Genomic DNA, 16,427 nt, shown 5'->3' on the forward strand with positions numbered 1-16,427 from the left:
CTGCACAAGGTAGATTGGTGATTAGTGGCTTTATACGCAGACTGGGAGTGGCAGTGACAGAACTGCTGGCCTGACATCATTAATCCATCCCAGCCCACACACTCTTCTCCATGCCAGACTGGTATAAGGGAGGTACCGGCTGAAAGATGGGCGGCTAACTCGGTCCAGGGTGACGAGCAGAACCAGAGCGATCCAGAGCGGCCACAATGGAACCTGCGCACGTAGGTTCCCACATCACATGGGTGTGACTGGAAGATTTCTGGTAAAGCCCTGTCTGAAAACACAAAAAGACGTGTGTGCTTCTCACACCACAGAGCGCATTCTTCTGCGTCATTATACAAATATGTAAATATTTTGCTCCAGTAAAAGGTTTAACGTTTCAGCGCTTTGGCGAGCAGCTTCCACGAGGGAGCCCAGTGCTGTTAATCAGGTGTTAGATCAGTTCTGCTTTGTTTTTAATGGAAAACTGAGTAAACGCGTCACAGGGTTTAACAGTATCATGGAAATGAGAAGTGTGGAAAAAGGAACTCTGCGGCGTGACTCTGCTGAAAAGCTCTAAAACCGGTTTCTTTTATTTGAGCAGAGATAAGTGGAGATTAAAATTTGAATAACTAGTGTTTGTGTTAGTGTGAAGCCGTTGAAGTAGCAATTAACACTCTAATTATTAAAAGAGAGAATAGAAGCTTGTATTAATAAAGTTTATACCAAATACGGGATTTAAAACGTGTCTGAAACATTACATTTTGTGGTGTCTCCGCCTGCTGTCGTTTACTGCTGTGTTGTTGATTTACACATACAAATCAAAAAGTGTGCATGCAACAGAAACAAATAATTAATTGTGCGATCCGTGATGTCCTTTAACAAACAAAACCATCCAAGGAAAATTATTAACTTTGTATCTGAAGTGAAAAATCACCTCAGCAGCCGTTTCCCCCCTCTTAATATCTCAGTGTAAAACAAAACAAAACATTTCTTTCCGACGCGTGTGAGATAAACACACACAAAGTCGGGCTACTATTCAAATTTACAAATCTGCCCGTGAATCACGAGCGTGTCGAGGAGCCGGGGCTCGAGTTCGTGATGTTGACTCAGAAAATGAATCATGGAACCTGCAGAGAGCCCAGATCATCTGAGCAGCTGTCCCAACAAGCCGGGGGCTGGAGCCGGGGCCAGTTTTTCACCGGGCCCTGTTTTCACTGAGGAGGGGAGGAGAGAGAGAAAGAGAGAGAGAGAGATCTGAAAACTTTCCATACAATGCCAATTTCTTTTTTTTTTAAATAGTCGCTTTCAAATAATGGAAGTACAACAAAAAGCTTTGGTATTTAACCTGAGCACAGGGGGAGCAGGGACGGGGTGTTATTTTGGAATGACTGGCATGGAGGGTAAACTCTCCAGCCACTTCCTTCCATTCAAACGCCCCAAAGGTCCCGACTTTCTCTTAAGTGATATCTCGGCCCTGACGAATGAAACGCTCCGCGGCGATCAAGAAGTAGGAAGCTGCGTTTGACCCCGAAGTAGGAAATCGCGGTAGGAAGTTAGATAAAAATTCAAGAATGGAAGGGATCGGGCTTTCACAAAACCCTTTTCCACTTGTCCACCACTGTGATTGATGTGGATTTTCTCGATGCTGTTTTTGCCTTTGCCCACATCTGTAAGCAGCGTGCCAACGAATCGAAAAGATCTGGTTCCTCACAAGCCTTGTTTCTTTTTGGGCAAAGTTTATTCCTCCCTAAGACGGGAACACGATCTCTGTGTTGTGATTATTTAGCAAATAAATCCACATTATTTGACATTGTGAGTCCAGAAGCTACAGTTTCTAATTTCTTCTTCTTCTCTCTCTTTTTTGTGTGTGTGTGTGCGAGATGAAAGAAAAAGTTGTTTTGAAGGTATGAATTATGGTTGTCCTGGAAACAGTGTGTGATTTTAGCTCTCATACGTGGGTGGGCCTCGAACATGTGAGTCAGTGAAACAGACCACTCGGATTGCATCTGCTGTCACGATATGAGAGGGATCGTGAACTCTATCTATTTTTTTTTTTTTTTTTTCGGATTCCCTGATGTGAAGCCATATGGTCGAGCCCCGCTCTCTGCTGGTGCCACATTCGAACTGGGGGGTTTGTGGGCAGCTTCAAAGATGGAGGAACGTCCTGAGTCAAGTGAATCAGGAGCAGGAATGTGCTGCGTTACACAACGACAGGATTCAATGTAATCATCATCAGTGTCTGCGGTCGCTGCGTCAGTGAACTGTGAAGGAAGCCGAGGAGGTGGATCCCAGTTTGGGTTCACCTGGTGGATCCACTTCATGACGTGTGTGAGGAGATCTTTTGACTCCACTAAGAGCTGTTACTGCTATTTTCAGGAAGGTAGATTACATGCTGCTTCAAGGAGTCAGGCTTTGACTTGAGTTCTTACATTAGTCAAAAGGAGATCATGTCAAACAGCCGATCATGTGTTTGATTTGGTTAAAATTGAAGTGGAGAAAGTGAAAATGTTTTTCTCTTTCCTAAGCTATTTAATAAAGACAAAAATCACACTATACTTTTCAGTTTCTTCATCTTTATTTAACTTTATATTTTCACCATTTTTGGAATTCAGTAGCCAACAGCTCCTGCGCACTTCAAACATTCAACCACAAAAAAGTTCTGAACTTTACTTATATTTTCTTTTACTTTGAAGAGATGTCAAGTTATGCAATGTATTTGCTCAATTGTAGAGTTGCTACAGGACCAAATTTCATCTCAAGAATCCTCTATTACCACTCAGCTTGGCATCTGCGAAGCAACAGAGGATTCTCTTAAGGATTAATTCGTCTTTTATTTATTCTTTTACAAGCTCAGATTTGATATTGTAAACTTCAGGAGGAAGAAACATTGTTCAAAGTAGGTTTGAAAGTGATCATTCATTTCAAAAAGTGTTTTTTTTTAAAGTGATATCGACATATTAATATCTTTCTTTAATCGGACACAACACGTTTGACTTGTCCTCGAAACTCCTTCGATAAAACCCGTTGGTTGTAATAACCCGTCGGTTGAGCTTCTGTGGAGGCCGAGTCATGTTTCCTCTGTAGACGGTGAAAAGAGCGGCTGATGAGCTCAGGGAGTGGAAGAGGGAGCCGGGTGCTCCACCTGCTCCCTGGCCCCGGCGCCCATGGGAACAGGTCGGCCTCACACCTTGCATGCGGCTGCGTCGGCCCCGGGAGACGCCAGCTACACAGGGTCTTGTTCAGACTTGTCAGAATCCATTCAATCCGAGTCCCACTGTACCGGTCAGGCCTGTTTTCCTCCGTCTCGCCCGGAGCTATCGTGTGAGATAATTAGTGAACTTTGGAGGATGAGTATAACATTGGATTAACTGTAACACCTGAGCCACCACCCACCGCTGTACTGTGTGTGAACTGCTGGTGTGAGATCAGTGTCTCACCAGAGACGTGTTCTTTTCTCCTCATGGCTTCGGTCTCTAAATTAGCAAGTAAATAATCCAAAAGCGATGATATGTCTGGGTAATGGCATTAAAATATATATAAAGTTTATTGATTCTATCTTAATCTATGCAAATTAGATAATTATATCACAAAAAAAACTCTTAAAGGTCAAACTGTCCATGTATTGTAGAAAATACTAGATGAGAACTTTTCAAAATAAAACTTTAACTATTCACGGCTCATTAGTATTATTTATTAATAGTATGAGCATTTTCTCAAGTATCTCAAGGTCTTATAATAAGTATAACTGTTTATAACATGAGATATTTTTGGGCATGAAACTTTTATTAATAGGGGGAGCGAGCAGGGGGGACATGAAGCAAAGGGGCTGGGTCGGAATCGAACCTGCGGGTGCTGCAGGATTTGATTGCTAAATATAAGAATACTTTTTTATTACGTAATACTTTTGGATCATTCTGCAGTTTAGTTGTAATAGAAGGTCAGATTCATTATAAACTCCCTGTTCCCCTGAGCACTGACCTCTTTCACCCCTCCATAAATATCTTTTAACAATGACATGGTCATTTGTTACAGACAGTTATAATATTTTTTGAGTTGTGGTTGTTGTATAAGGGTATTTAAGGTACCACGTCCATTTGCCATCACCATCACCGCATGGATTAGTAATGAGGTACTCATCAAACCACCACTTATGACCGTCAGGCCGTAAATCAGCCCCCACACTCCCTGGATCCTGTCTGTCAGCGTGCACATGGAGCACGAGCCTCCCACTCTTTCAAAATCCACCTGATGCTGCATTACTGTGTTGTGCATTGTCGTTCCCTGGGAGGCTCGGGCCCCTGGGGACTCATAATGTCTGTCATGCAAACTGTAATAGCCCCACAAATCCGAAGGTGAGAGGCATTAGCGTGCAGTCCTGACAGATCCCCGTGCAAGAGTGAGGCTGCGTTACACCGGGCCTGTGGGCATCAGCTGGGAAAACAAGCAGAGACTGATAACAGATCAGTCTCCACATTCCAGCCCGGGCTGCGTCGAGGGACAAAGCCCGACCACCGATTCTCACACACGGCGAGTGCGGTTAGCGTGGGAGTGAGGGTGAGGTCTGAAGAGGAGCTTTGATATGTATCCCGTGTCACGGCCTGGTTGCATGTGGCCGTGTGAACGCCTCCTGTGAGGGAGCAAAACGCAAACACAAACCTCCGCGGCTTCGCTCGGTGTCAGTTCGAAGGCAGGTCTGTTTCTAATAAGGCGAGGAGCGGCTCGGCGGTGGAAGGCCCAGGTGCTGAGAGGCCTCCCGCCGCGCCGAGCCGGCTCTCTGGGTCCGTGCTGCGCAGGCCTGGCGGGGCCCTGCTGGACGGCTGAGTGCAGGTTGCCCAGCAGGCTGTGTTGTCTCAGCCTTCAGCCAGGGATGATAGATGGAGCTGGAAAGGCTCCCAGAGAGGGGGAGAGCACATGTGTGACAAGACGTGGCAGGTGGCGAGCGCTGACTTGACGGCAATTAAATGTACAAATCTTTGATTAAGCTCATGGGAAGGCAGTCATTAGCAACAGTGAATCGGCTTCTCCCTCAACACACACACACACACACGCACACACACATGCACGGCCGCTCTGCACACGTTTTGTATGAGTAACACTAATGTCTGATGTGCTCTTGAGCAAGGAGCTCATCTTCTGCAGAGATGTTTCATAGATTTCACAGCTTATTATCTTCTCTTCTGTGCACAATAGAATGAAATCTTTCACGATCAGTGTTGTGTGTGTGTGTCAGTAACACATGAGAGTGTACAGCCGAGTTCAATGGGGGACGGAAGTGGTGGGTGAGACGTCTATCTGTGCCACTCGTTTGAAACCGAAACCAAAAGTGACATTTTATTCTCATCTGTTGGACTGGAAAAAAAAAAACTCACACACACACATGAGCACAGGATGTCAACAAGGGACCATAAAGTAAAAGCAAAAAAAATCCTATTAACAGTGGCCTCTCTGTGCAGTATCTAAGAAACATTGTTTTCTCTGCCAGTAAATTGCCTATAAGTTGTTTAGCTCATAATTTAGGAAATTTATGGACTTTTAGTTTTATTGCTGTGGTTTGCTCAGTTGTAATCCGTGTCATCTGTCTGTCACATGCAATAACTCAGGGAGTTTTAATCCGATTTGGATTCAATTTGATAAATTTGTCCGGGGACAGTTTCAGAACCTGTGCTATGCTCATACATAATATGTATAATTCAAGCACATATTGAAATGGTATTTAATTCAGTAAAATATTGTAATAACAGATGTTTACACACGTTCCTCAGTGAGAACAGGTAACTTAACATGTCCTTGAGAATTAAGGACACTTTAAACAGCCTGGACATTTTCTAGAAGTTTTCAACAGGGGCTGTATGTGAGAACGCAAATGTCCATGTCAGTTGCTGAGGACCTCCTCCCCCCCCCCCCCCCCCCGGTCTAAAGTCTGGAAAATGACTGCGTGAGCCCATCTGAGCATTTCGGCAGGATGACGTTTTTAACAGGTGACAGGCGAGAAACTGGAAGATTACAAACATCTAAGGATTTCATAGGTTTAGAGGACGTCTACAAAGATCCACAACTTGGAAAGACAACACGATGCTAGAGCGTTTTATATGTCAAAGCTCGGATGTTTAAGTGCCTTGAACAAAAAACATGTGCTTACCGCAGTGGACTCACAAAAATGTTCATAATCCTATATGTTAACAGCCAAGTCCTCATATCCCAACATTTAACACATTTAAATCCCATAAACAATCAAATAATATCTTGAGTGATGCTGTGACTGAAGACTCTGAATACAAACCCACGGTTGTGCAGGAAGTAGCTGCCCTGAGGCTGTGTCTCTACTTAGTCCCTTTCAAAAGATGAACATGTTCTATTTGTATGTTGCTTTTCCACAGACATGCAGTAAATGCTCCACCACTCAACCATCACAGCACTTTGGTTGGAAACAGTATATGAAGAGTAATGTGTGTGTGTGTGTGTGTGTGCTGTGCTTTGAAATGTTCCCTTGAAATGTTCTATATGTACGAGGGCGTACGAGGTCCCTTGAAACCATAATTATGTCTGCAATCCAGTTCCATCATGGCGTCTCCATGTGAGAGGGAAGGGGTTTGAATGCAAATGAAAGCACAGATTGTTCTGCTTGTGCCTCAGTCATCTGAAAGTCTTATATATGTATATAGAGTCTTATTTATACATAGTCTTATATATGAGATTTATTTCTTAATATTTCTCGATAGGAAACAAACACAGCAAAAGGGACCTAGACAGTTTTGCCATAAATTAAATTAACCACTGTCTAGGTTTATGAAGTATATGAAGATGGACGACATTAAATCTACCCAAAAGTGAAGCCAAGGTGCCTTGATCGCCCCCCGGTGGCTAGCTGCAGGATAGTTCATAAACCATGGCTCCCGCATGTTAGTGGATGGGACAGGAACAGGCTGGAAAGTCACGATTGACAGCAGATTGGTGGAGCTTGTGTATCAGCCCCTGAACGCTGCTGCACAGACTCTGGCTCCAAATGACATTTAGTATTTTCTAGATATTTTGGCTTCATTTTCTGGACAGTGGGAGGAATTGGAGACATGGCGTCTGTGGAATCTTCTGGATAAACTTGTTTGTCACTGGTACCATCTCAACTTAAGAAGTGAAATTCAGGTTTTTGTAAGACTCTAGATCCTCGTGAGTGAGCGTACAGTCCACACACCTACTGTCTCTCACACGAGGAAAAGGTGTCACATTTACGTACAGTGTATCACACGCCTAACAAATCCCTCCCGGAGGTGTTTTCCCTGTAGGAGTTGAGCGGTAATTGCCATCCCCTCCCCGTCTCACTAATGAGAGACAGGTCATTCTCTCTATACTCAACGCTGCCTAGCTCACCGTCTATATCCCATAATCCCATTGTCTAGGAAAAACAGAGGAATGCTCGCGGCCGTCCACCTGACGAGCTCCCGTTGAATTCGATCGGCTCCCGGTTGCAAAACGGGATTACTGAATGTAAATCACAGTTTAGGGCAAAGTTAAGGCTTCCCCCCCCCGGCTCCAGTCAAAGACTAATCACAATTTCTCTACAATGGTGGGAAAAATATAATCTGGAGCTTATTATAATGTCTGGATACTGGATTAAAGCAAATTTTCTTCAACGGATTCATTTCTTTTGGCAGAGAGCGAGAGGGTCTTTGCTTTTCCTCTTAATCCTCGGTGTCTCGTCTTGGAACGAGTTCTCCTCTCGTCGGCGGCTGGTGAGTGGGATTTGTGTCACCTTGGAGACGCAGAGGTGCTCCCTCCCAGTCAGGGCCTGGAGAGACAGCCGCACATCCCAGTGGACCAGATCCATCCTCAGAATTACACCAGTTGACTCCCGGTGATGAGATCATCAGAGGCACGGAGCTTAATGTGCCACAGTTACGTGACAATTACACCACGGCTACAGATTTATAATGAAATCACCTAAATACTAACAACACACTTAACACCTGCTGCTATAACTTTATTATTATTGATTTATCATAAGCACATTACCATAACTGTGATTTAACATCATTTATGAAACTCACATCGTGCTCTTTTCTCCTCCTCCTGTTCTTTCTTTCCTTCTGTCCTCTTTAGTTCTTACTCACCACAGCCGGTCAAGGCAGATGTCTGCTTTGTGGTGTCAAAAAAAAAGTATATTTTCATGAGGCAGAAACTCTTACTCTTTATATTTGGCATTAATTAAGTAAAATCTTGACTGGACTAAAAAAAACACGTTCCAGCAGGTCTGTTCATCATATTGTACTCTGTAATTAAAGCAGACTGGCATTGAGACTCCTGTCCTGATGATGAATAGTCGACCATTCAGGGCCGGTGACAAACACCTGTGATCGGATCCCTTTGTTGCAGAATAAACGTTTTCCTCTTGTAAGCATTTATTCTGTTTCCAGAAGCAGCGACATGTGTCAGAAGAACATTCTGCTGACGTCTACACTGAGTAACTAAGAAGATATAACTCATCACATCTTTAAAGCTGCTGTAATGACTATGTTTATAACATAATGACAATGTGATCGGGGGCGTTCGCAGTGATGAACCCAAATCTTCAGTTCCTCTTGGTTTTATGGACCTTTACAAGTTTACGCCGCTTTACTCAATACAACTAAGAACCAGCTGGTGAACAGTCATTCAGCAGCTTAACAATTTGACATTTTCACATTAAAGCTAAAAGATGAAATATTGGACTGTCAGACCGAGAGATTATGATTCATTTGGTGTCTTTCTTTCTTGCCACAGGACAAATAGAAAATACTTTTAGCTCTGTTTTGGCCTCCACACACTTTTCCTCCATTCACCCGCTAATGATCCACTTACGTTACCGACCAGCTGCTCTCTTCTTCCATTTGTCCCTATAGGCCAGTACAGCTCATGGTTGGTTTATCAGTAGCAGTGTTTCCTGCAGAAAGCAGCTCGGCGCTGCTGGAGTCGAGGTTAATGATGGTTTCATTTGCCGGGTTACAGCCAAAACAACGAGGTAAAAGAGGCTGAAATTGGTCCTGAAGCTGATGGATTTCTGGTTATGCTTTTGATGGTGTCTTTGTTTATGGAGTCAGGATGTTGGTCTGGGTCCATGACGCACCGTCATATTAGGACACTTCATGTCATCAATAGCATTTCCTGGGTCCGGTTTTATTTCCCCCTTGTTTTCCTGCTCCTCCCCTCTTCTAAGAATACGCCGGCCGGCCTAATCACAGGAACCGACCCAGGCTGGAGGTGCATGCCTTTGCACATGGCAGCACAAATTAAAATGTCTCCTGCCGCCCGCCTCTCTAATTCCCTGGCACTATGCCCCGGCCTGTCCCGCGAATTACAACCAGACCTCTCCATATGGTGCAGCCAGCATGGGGCAGACCAGCTTATTGACACGAGCTCCTCCCTGAACTCTCTATGTCAATAACCCACTAGCTCAGAACACATACGTTTGGCCAGCAGCAAAGTGCTAACTCCACAACGTTATCAGGAGCAACGGTGGAGGGATCAATCCTGGACCATTTAATCCACTATAGCTGCACAGTGGCATTCATGGGCGAGGGTCTGAGGGTCGCTCGCAAGTTTAGACTGCAAACAAAAAGAGACTGGACCCATTTCTACGCGCTCTTATGCTTTTTAATCCTAATTTCAATGTATTGCTCCCAGTTAATGGTTATAAAGAGTTTCCCCCTCTGAGATTTTCTGATTTTGTATTCTTTCTTCCCACAATTCGCTCTATTATCGTCCAAGGGTTTTAATTATAACTCAGCTCCTGAATGATCTATTGTTTGTGCACAGATAACAAATTGTGCTCAGATCATTTCCTTCTAGAACCAAGAAATGGGAATTTCCCAATTTTAATTAAGTCATTTGGGTCGAAGCTATTCTGGTCAAAACAAGAGCATCAGTTGACAAAGTACAGAGCGGAGTGACGTTACCAGAGCAACGGTGCAGAGAAGGTGGCAGAACTGGTTTTATAACAGCAAACGGGAATCACAGCTAACAAAGGTCATTGGAGCATTTAAAAAAAAAAAAATGCCCTCAATGTCCTCATGAGGGAAATAAGAGAATTGAAAATAAACACATAAGTTGTAGGACAAAATCAAAAAATTAGCAAATATCAAATCTGAAAACGGCATAGATTTATACATTTTGTGGTTTTCTTTGAAAACCTAATTTTATAACCTTTCTAGGTGAGAAGACTGGACCCAATTTTGCATACTGACAATTTCAGCTTAAATAATGGATAAGCTGAAATAACAAAAACGTTAACCACAACAAAGCTGAGACATAACATGAAAAAAATACCTGCTTAAAAGATGAAAAAGAGAATATATGCTCTAAATGTGAAAACAAGAGTTACGGTTGCCATTTCCTTTGCTTTGTTCTCTGTGTACCACTGGTTGATTTTTTTTTTTCTCACTTTGGTTACATTTGCTCCTCAGCTATGTGCACAGCCACACAAAGCAGCCGCCGTCCTTGAAACACAGACATGTCGGCACAAATCTCTCACTGTGAGACTGTTTTGATAAAAAGAATGAGTTGAATCACTGATATGTGAATGTGAAAAAAAAAATAAAGATTCAAAAATAAACTGTGGAGTAACTGTAGTGAGTGTCACACACCAATGCTGTTGTTGACTCGGAGCAGCGATGGGGAAACCGCCTCCACCTGCGACTCAGCGGCCGACTTCACCAAACACACACTCTGCTTTGTGAGGATTCAGTGTTCGTCAGCTGAGTGTTGTTGACGGTGTTGTTTTCAAATGTCCTGCTGATATTCTGTTCTCGCCAACACGTACCCTACATGGAGATTATTTTGGTGCCGGGGCTCAGGTAACCGATATGTTCCTGGACAGAACGTAAACAAGCGTAAAACCAGTGTAGTGTAGAAGGGGAGGAGGGGAGGGGGAGGGGGGGGCAGAGAATCTAATACGCTGATGAATAATTTCATCACACGGTGAATGACCCGCAGATGCAGCAGGATATCTTTCCCCCCCCGCTCCCTGCCATTGATGAGTAACACTTTCAAACTCATGACTTATGACGCGTGCCAGCCCAACTGGTGATGAATAAACTAACGTGTCTATTTCCAAGTCTTTCATTATAAGTAAATCTGACATTTTGACAAACAACAAAAACTCCCTAATGCTCAGGAGCTAAATCGTCCACTCAGCAGTTGTAGGGATGAGGCAGCTCTCTCAGTGGAAAACCCAGAGAACCACAAGCCAGAGTTGTCAGTCATAAAAAATATCCCGGGGCAGCTCCATCCACAAGAAAGAGAGCAGACAATCTTCGTGGGGCTTATGGGTATTAAGACGAGACTTAAACATGCAAATGAGCGCTATTGTTCCCAAACCAGAAAGCGCTCTTTACCACGAGCCGCAACCCAGCAGAGGACAGTTACAGCCGGCATCCCTTTGTTTTTTGAGTTCTTGTCTGTGTGGAAGTGTCGGGCTGCAGCTGCTTTGGAGAGACTGTGAATTTACAGCTGCTGGATACATACAAGAAATTGGGCGAATCATTTTTCTTCTGTCTCTCTGGTAAACCCGACCACAAACTGTAGTTCCGCGGGGAAGAGAAACAGATTGCTGTGAGATTCCTGCCTCAGCGAATCACTGGGAATAATGTACAACTATTAAAAGCCATTGCCTCCGTGTCTGAAACGTGCTACACAAATAAACCTGCCTCACCTCCTAACTCTTTTCTCTCTGCCGGTGTTTGACTCAGTCCATGTGTTTTTCTCTCCCTCCGCGTCTTTCTCTCTTTGTTCTCCGGTAGCTTTACCATAGAAACTTCAGTGTTTACATCCTGTGTGCTTTTCAAGAAGACCTTGTTTATTCTCGAGAGGGCCGCTGTGTGACTCTCTTACTATCATTCTGGAGGAAATACCAGGAGTCGCGTGCCAGTCGCAGCTCACCACAAACCCAAGCTGGGTGGAGAGGGGCATTTTTCATATAAATCATGGAATATGACTGTGGGCGAGCCGTTGCCAGGCTGAGTGAGCCGCCATAAATAGAGTCCCATTGCATGCCATGTTGTAACAGCTTTGAGCAATACAAAGGCGGACTGTAGTAACCATGGCCTGTGGTATAGCTGGGGAAAAAGGGCTCCTATTGTTTCTGTGTGTTGCCGAGTTGGTCATAAGATATTACCAGGCTGTCAAATTCGATCCATGAAGCATCGGACGCGAACATTTGAATCTATTTTGAATGCTTCACATTCCCTGAATTGTCACTTTAGCCGTCTCCTCCCAGCACCAGAGGGTTGGACGGTGTCTCTTAACGAAGCCCGGCCGCTCTGACACTTTGCTCCTCAACAAAAAACACTTACTCACAAACTCCGCTCTGTCTGGCTCCGTTTAACCCAGATTGCTGCTTACATCACATGACATGGACAGTGGAGCTCTCGGGTATATACTGTATATCCAGTGCTGTGATAGATGCTTAAATAGTGCCAGGGGTGATTAACGAGGGCTCCGTGAGCGAGAAAATGTGACAGTACAAAGGCTGCGAGGAGCGAAGACTGATGTGGAATGTAACTAACCTAGAAGCTGGAGTCATATGCTGCTAATCGGTTCCAGCGATGCATAAATTGCGAAGGGAGGACCAGTAATGGACAGCAGCACGGACAGAAATGGTAAAGATAATACAGAGAGGAGAGAGAGAGAGAGAGAGAGAGAGAAACAATCACATCAGTATGTGTGTGTCATGCCTGTTGGGTGTCTTATCGGTGCTGCTGGAGAGGTCAAGTCAGGACACAAATCACAACCCCAGGCTGGGCTGTCTCCTCTCAACTTACACAACAGTAGAGCTACATCTGGTTCTCTTTTACTCTCTCTATCCCTCTGCCTCTTTCTCCCCTCTGTCTCTCTCCCCTCTCCTCCTGTACTGGGCTGCTTCACGATGACATTTGCTGGCACCAAAGTTATATACGATGTACGTCAATTCAGCGGCATCCGCAGGCTTTCTATTGGACGGGGAGGAAGAAGGTGGCTAATGTTTATGTTTATGGTTTATTTAGCCACGAGGTCACATTAGATCAGCACTTGAGTCAACCACAGAAGCCCTTTGGATGGCCACAAGGGAACTTAGGCCAGCCACAGAGTCACTTGGGCTTACCAAGAGACAACCGGAGCAACAGTAGGTGCACTTGACCTAGAAGGGCTCTCGAACCAACCAGAGGGATCTAAGGCCGACCGACAGGGGATTTGGGGGCCAATCAGAAGAGTACTTAAGCCGACGAGAAGGGTACTTAGGCCAATTGAAGTCATATGTCGGCAAACTGTGGGCACTTCCAACCACTACAAGAACAAGCAAGATCCCAGTTTGGTCAACCAGAGGGTCACTTACCAAGTAGAAGAGTCGACCAGATGGGTCAGGGACTTCACAACCGGTACTTCTGCAGAAGAGCAATTGGACCTACCAGAGGAGCATCTGAGGAGCATCTGAGACAACCACAGGGGCCTTTACTCTGAGGGCACTGGCTCTACCATCCACATAGGCACTTCATTAGTTACAGGCCCCATTTGCATGGTGTCTTATGGGGCCAAAGTCTCTCTGAGACTTATTTGTGCCAAACAGAGAGCCCTGGAGACACACACACACACACACACACACAAACACATACACACACACACACACACACACACACACACACACACACACACACACACACACACACACTAACACTTACCCCTAACTCCCACCCCAAACCTTAAACATAATCTTAACAACTGAGCCACAAAACAGCTTCTTCCCTACTGGCAACACAGCTTTTGTCCCCAATTGGCCTATGACAGCATCTCACACACATACACACACACCCACACCCACACACACACACACACACACACACACACACACACACACACACACACACAATCTTGCATGCTCAGGCTTGCATGTCGGTATAGAGGCTAAATGTGATAAAGTACAGTTGATAAGTGCAGAGGTCTCACTATGTGAGTTTGATAGTTCCGTTCTCCAGTATCAATTTAAACTGGTTTAAATTGAATTCCTTTTTAAATATATGTTACATAGTCAAATATTTAAGAATGTTCTGCTCAGGCCCAATGACACCGAGTCCATTAGTATTCAGACTGAAATTAAAAGGTTATTTATTGTTTACACTAAAGCTCTGTAGGTGGATCTTGGACCTTTATCCCAGACTAACCCCATTGTGTAACATAACTAGGACATAACTCGATTATGTCCAGGAGGCAGCTGATGATCTTGTTGATCCAGGAAAATTATCCTACTTTAAATTGTATGTGCACTGATCAGCTGTGCGCTATTTACCCACAAGCTCATTTGACTTTACGTAAAGGAAACATTTGCATGACTACAACACATTTATCAATTCACAGACATCCCTTGTTGTTTGTTGCTCAGGAAGTAGAGCGGGGTTGGCCACTAATTGGAAAGCCGGCGGTTCAATCCCTGGCTTGGCGTGGAGTGAATATGAACGTGAATGGGTCAGTGTGACCCCGCGAGTCGTCATTATGAATTGAAAAGCACTATATAACCACAGTCTATTTACCCAATTCAGCCTGCTTCCTTTCATTCTAACTGTTATTTCCCTGTATTTGTGTATGAGTCACCTAAAGAGACGAGTAAGTGTTTTTACTTATTTTCTTAATGTGCTTGTTTGAGTATGAAAAATCAAACAAGCACATTGTTAGCGGATGAGTACCAGGGAGATTTGACTCCCCCCCCACCCCCTCCAGTGTTAAGGTATTGAGAATCTACGTGTTTGTAAATACTGACTCAACTGTCCCACGACACGGAATGAGAAGAATTTAAATGTGAGTAGTGGTTTTCTTTCCTTTAACTCTTTGTCTTCAGTTCAAATTAGGGGCACAAGAAAAATCACTGGAAAGAAACTTAAGATGTGAAAGCGCAAATGCAGCGAAGAATGTGAACTCAATGGCCTCTTCACCGTGTCCTCACACTGCAGCCGTGTCCTGACATGGACCCCGAGCGTCTCACCGCATTTGGGCCTCCTGCACCCAGGGGAACATAAGGATCGCATATGCGTTTGGCAACAGTCCACACCCACATTCCTGTGCTATGTGCTCACAAGCGTGGTTCCCCCCCAACCCCCCCCCCCCCTCCCACTTTGCTCTGACACCCAAAACGCTGGCCCACATTTCTGTGCACTGTAAAGAAATGCAAACACTCTGATTTCCTTCAGCTCTGGACGCAGGGGGAGCTGAAACATAACGTGTGCCACTCCTGAGTCTTTGCAAGCTCTGCTGGTTAAACTGACTGATACCGTGTGCATGTCGATTGTGTGGGTCTGTCAAGTTTCTGGGGTTGGATTCGTTTTTTATCTTCAGTATTCAGACACTGAAACAAAGAGGAGGAGGAACATTTGTGGGGAAAAAGAAGTTGAGCTCTGGAACAAGTCTCGACTGCAACTTCCTAAGACCCCTTCTTAGCCAGAGCCTTTTTATGAGGCTAGTCCCCAGCGGCTTGTCTAGCAAAGGTTATCGTTTACTTACAAGTCAAAGTCAAAGTCAGTGGGTCCAGAGAGGCGGCGCAGTTTGCTGTCCGGGGTGACTGAGTTCAGTGGTAGGGGGTGCATGGTGCGGAATGTGGCTGTAAGGAAAAGCCAGGAGGAATCGTTGGAGGGAAGAAATGAGACGCCAGCAACTGGGAGTGTAGCACACCAGTAGAGTTTTCACTCTTTTTCCAAAAACAAGCCTCTGCACATGGCTCGTAGCTCCGGCTCCGGGATCCTTTATCCTCATGTGCACTTTCCAGGTTTTAAGCATGGAGACAGAATGGAAGATGACGGAGGAATATTTACTTATTTCACTCTCTGCATTCTTTCATTTTCAGCTTATGGGATTATAGGTTATAATTGTATTTGCCACTTATGCTACTTATGCTACTAGTCCCCCACATTTATACTGGTAGACTTAAATGCACTGAAGGTATTGTAATGCTACATAAGTCACTTTGACCTAGAACTGTCAGCTGCCTTATTAGCTGGAAGGAGGTGTGACCTCATGCCAGACAGCCTACAAACCATCTTCTGCCAAGCCAAAGACAGTTTGTGTTAGAATACAACTCAGGAAAAACTGAATCAGATGGTAGGTGTAGGTATAAAATAATATTTGTGAGTGTAAACCAGCTACGAAAAACTTATTTGGGGAATCGCTGGTTAAGTCCAGAGGCCTCTGTAACCAACAGAGATAGAGGAAAAGTAGGAGCCGAATTGTTGGCTCAGTTTAAACTAGTGAAATTAGACATATTGGTATTTGCAATTAAATTAGCTGATATAGAATATATAGAAACTTTTTCTACAGAGTAAACTATGCAGAAAACATGTCACGTAAACAATTAAGTTTTATATATTCTGTTGTACTTTATTTATAATAAAGTTTATGGTTAAACTGTCAAAAAATATCGTAGTAAGGGTTTGATAAAACCATCTTAGGGATAACGGATT

This window comes from Pleuronectes platessa, chromosome 5, assembly GCF_947347685.1.
Source record: "Pleuronectes platessa chromosome 5, fPlePla1.1, whole genome shotgun sequence".
Classification (NCBI taxonomy): Eukaryota; Metazoa; Chordata; class Actinopteri; order Pleuronectiformes; family Pleuronectidae; genus Pleuronectes; species Pleuronectes platessa.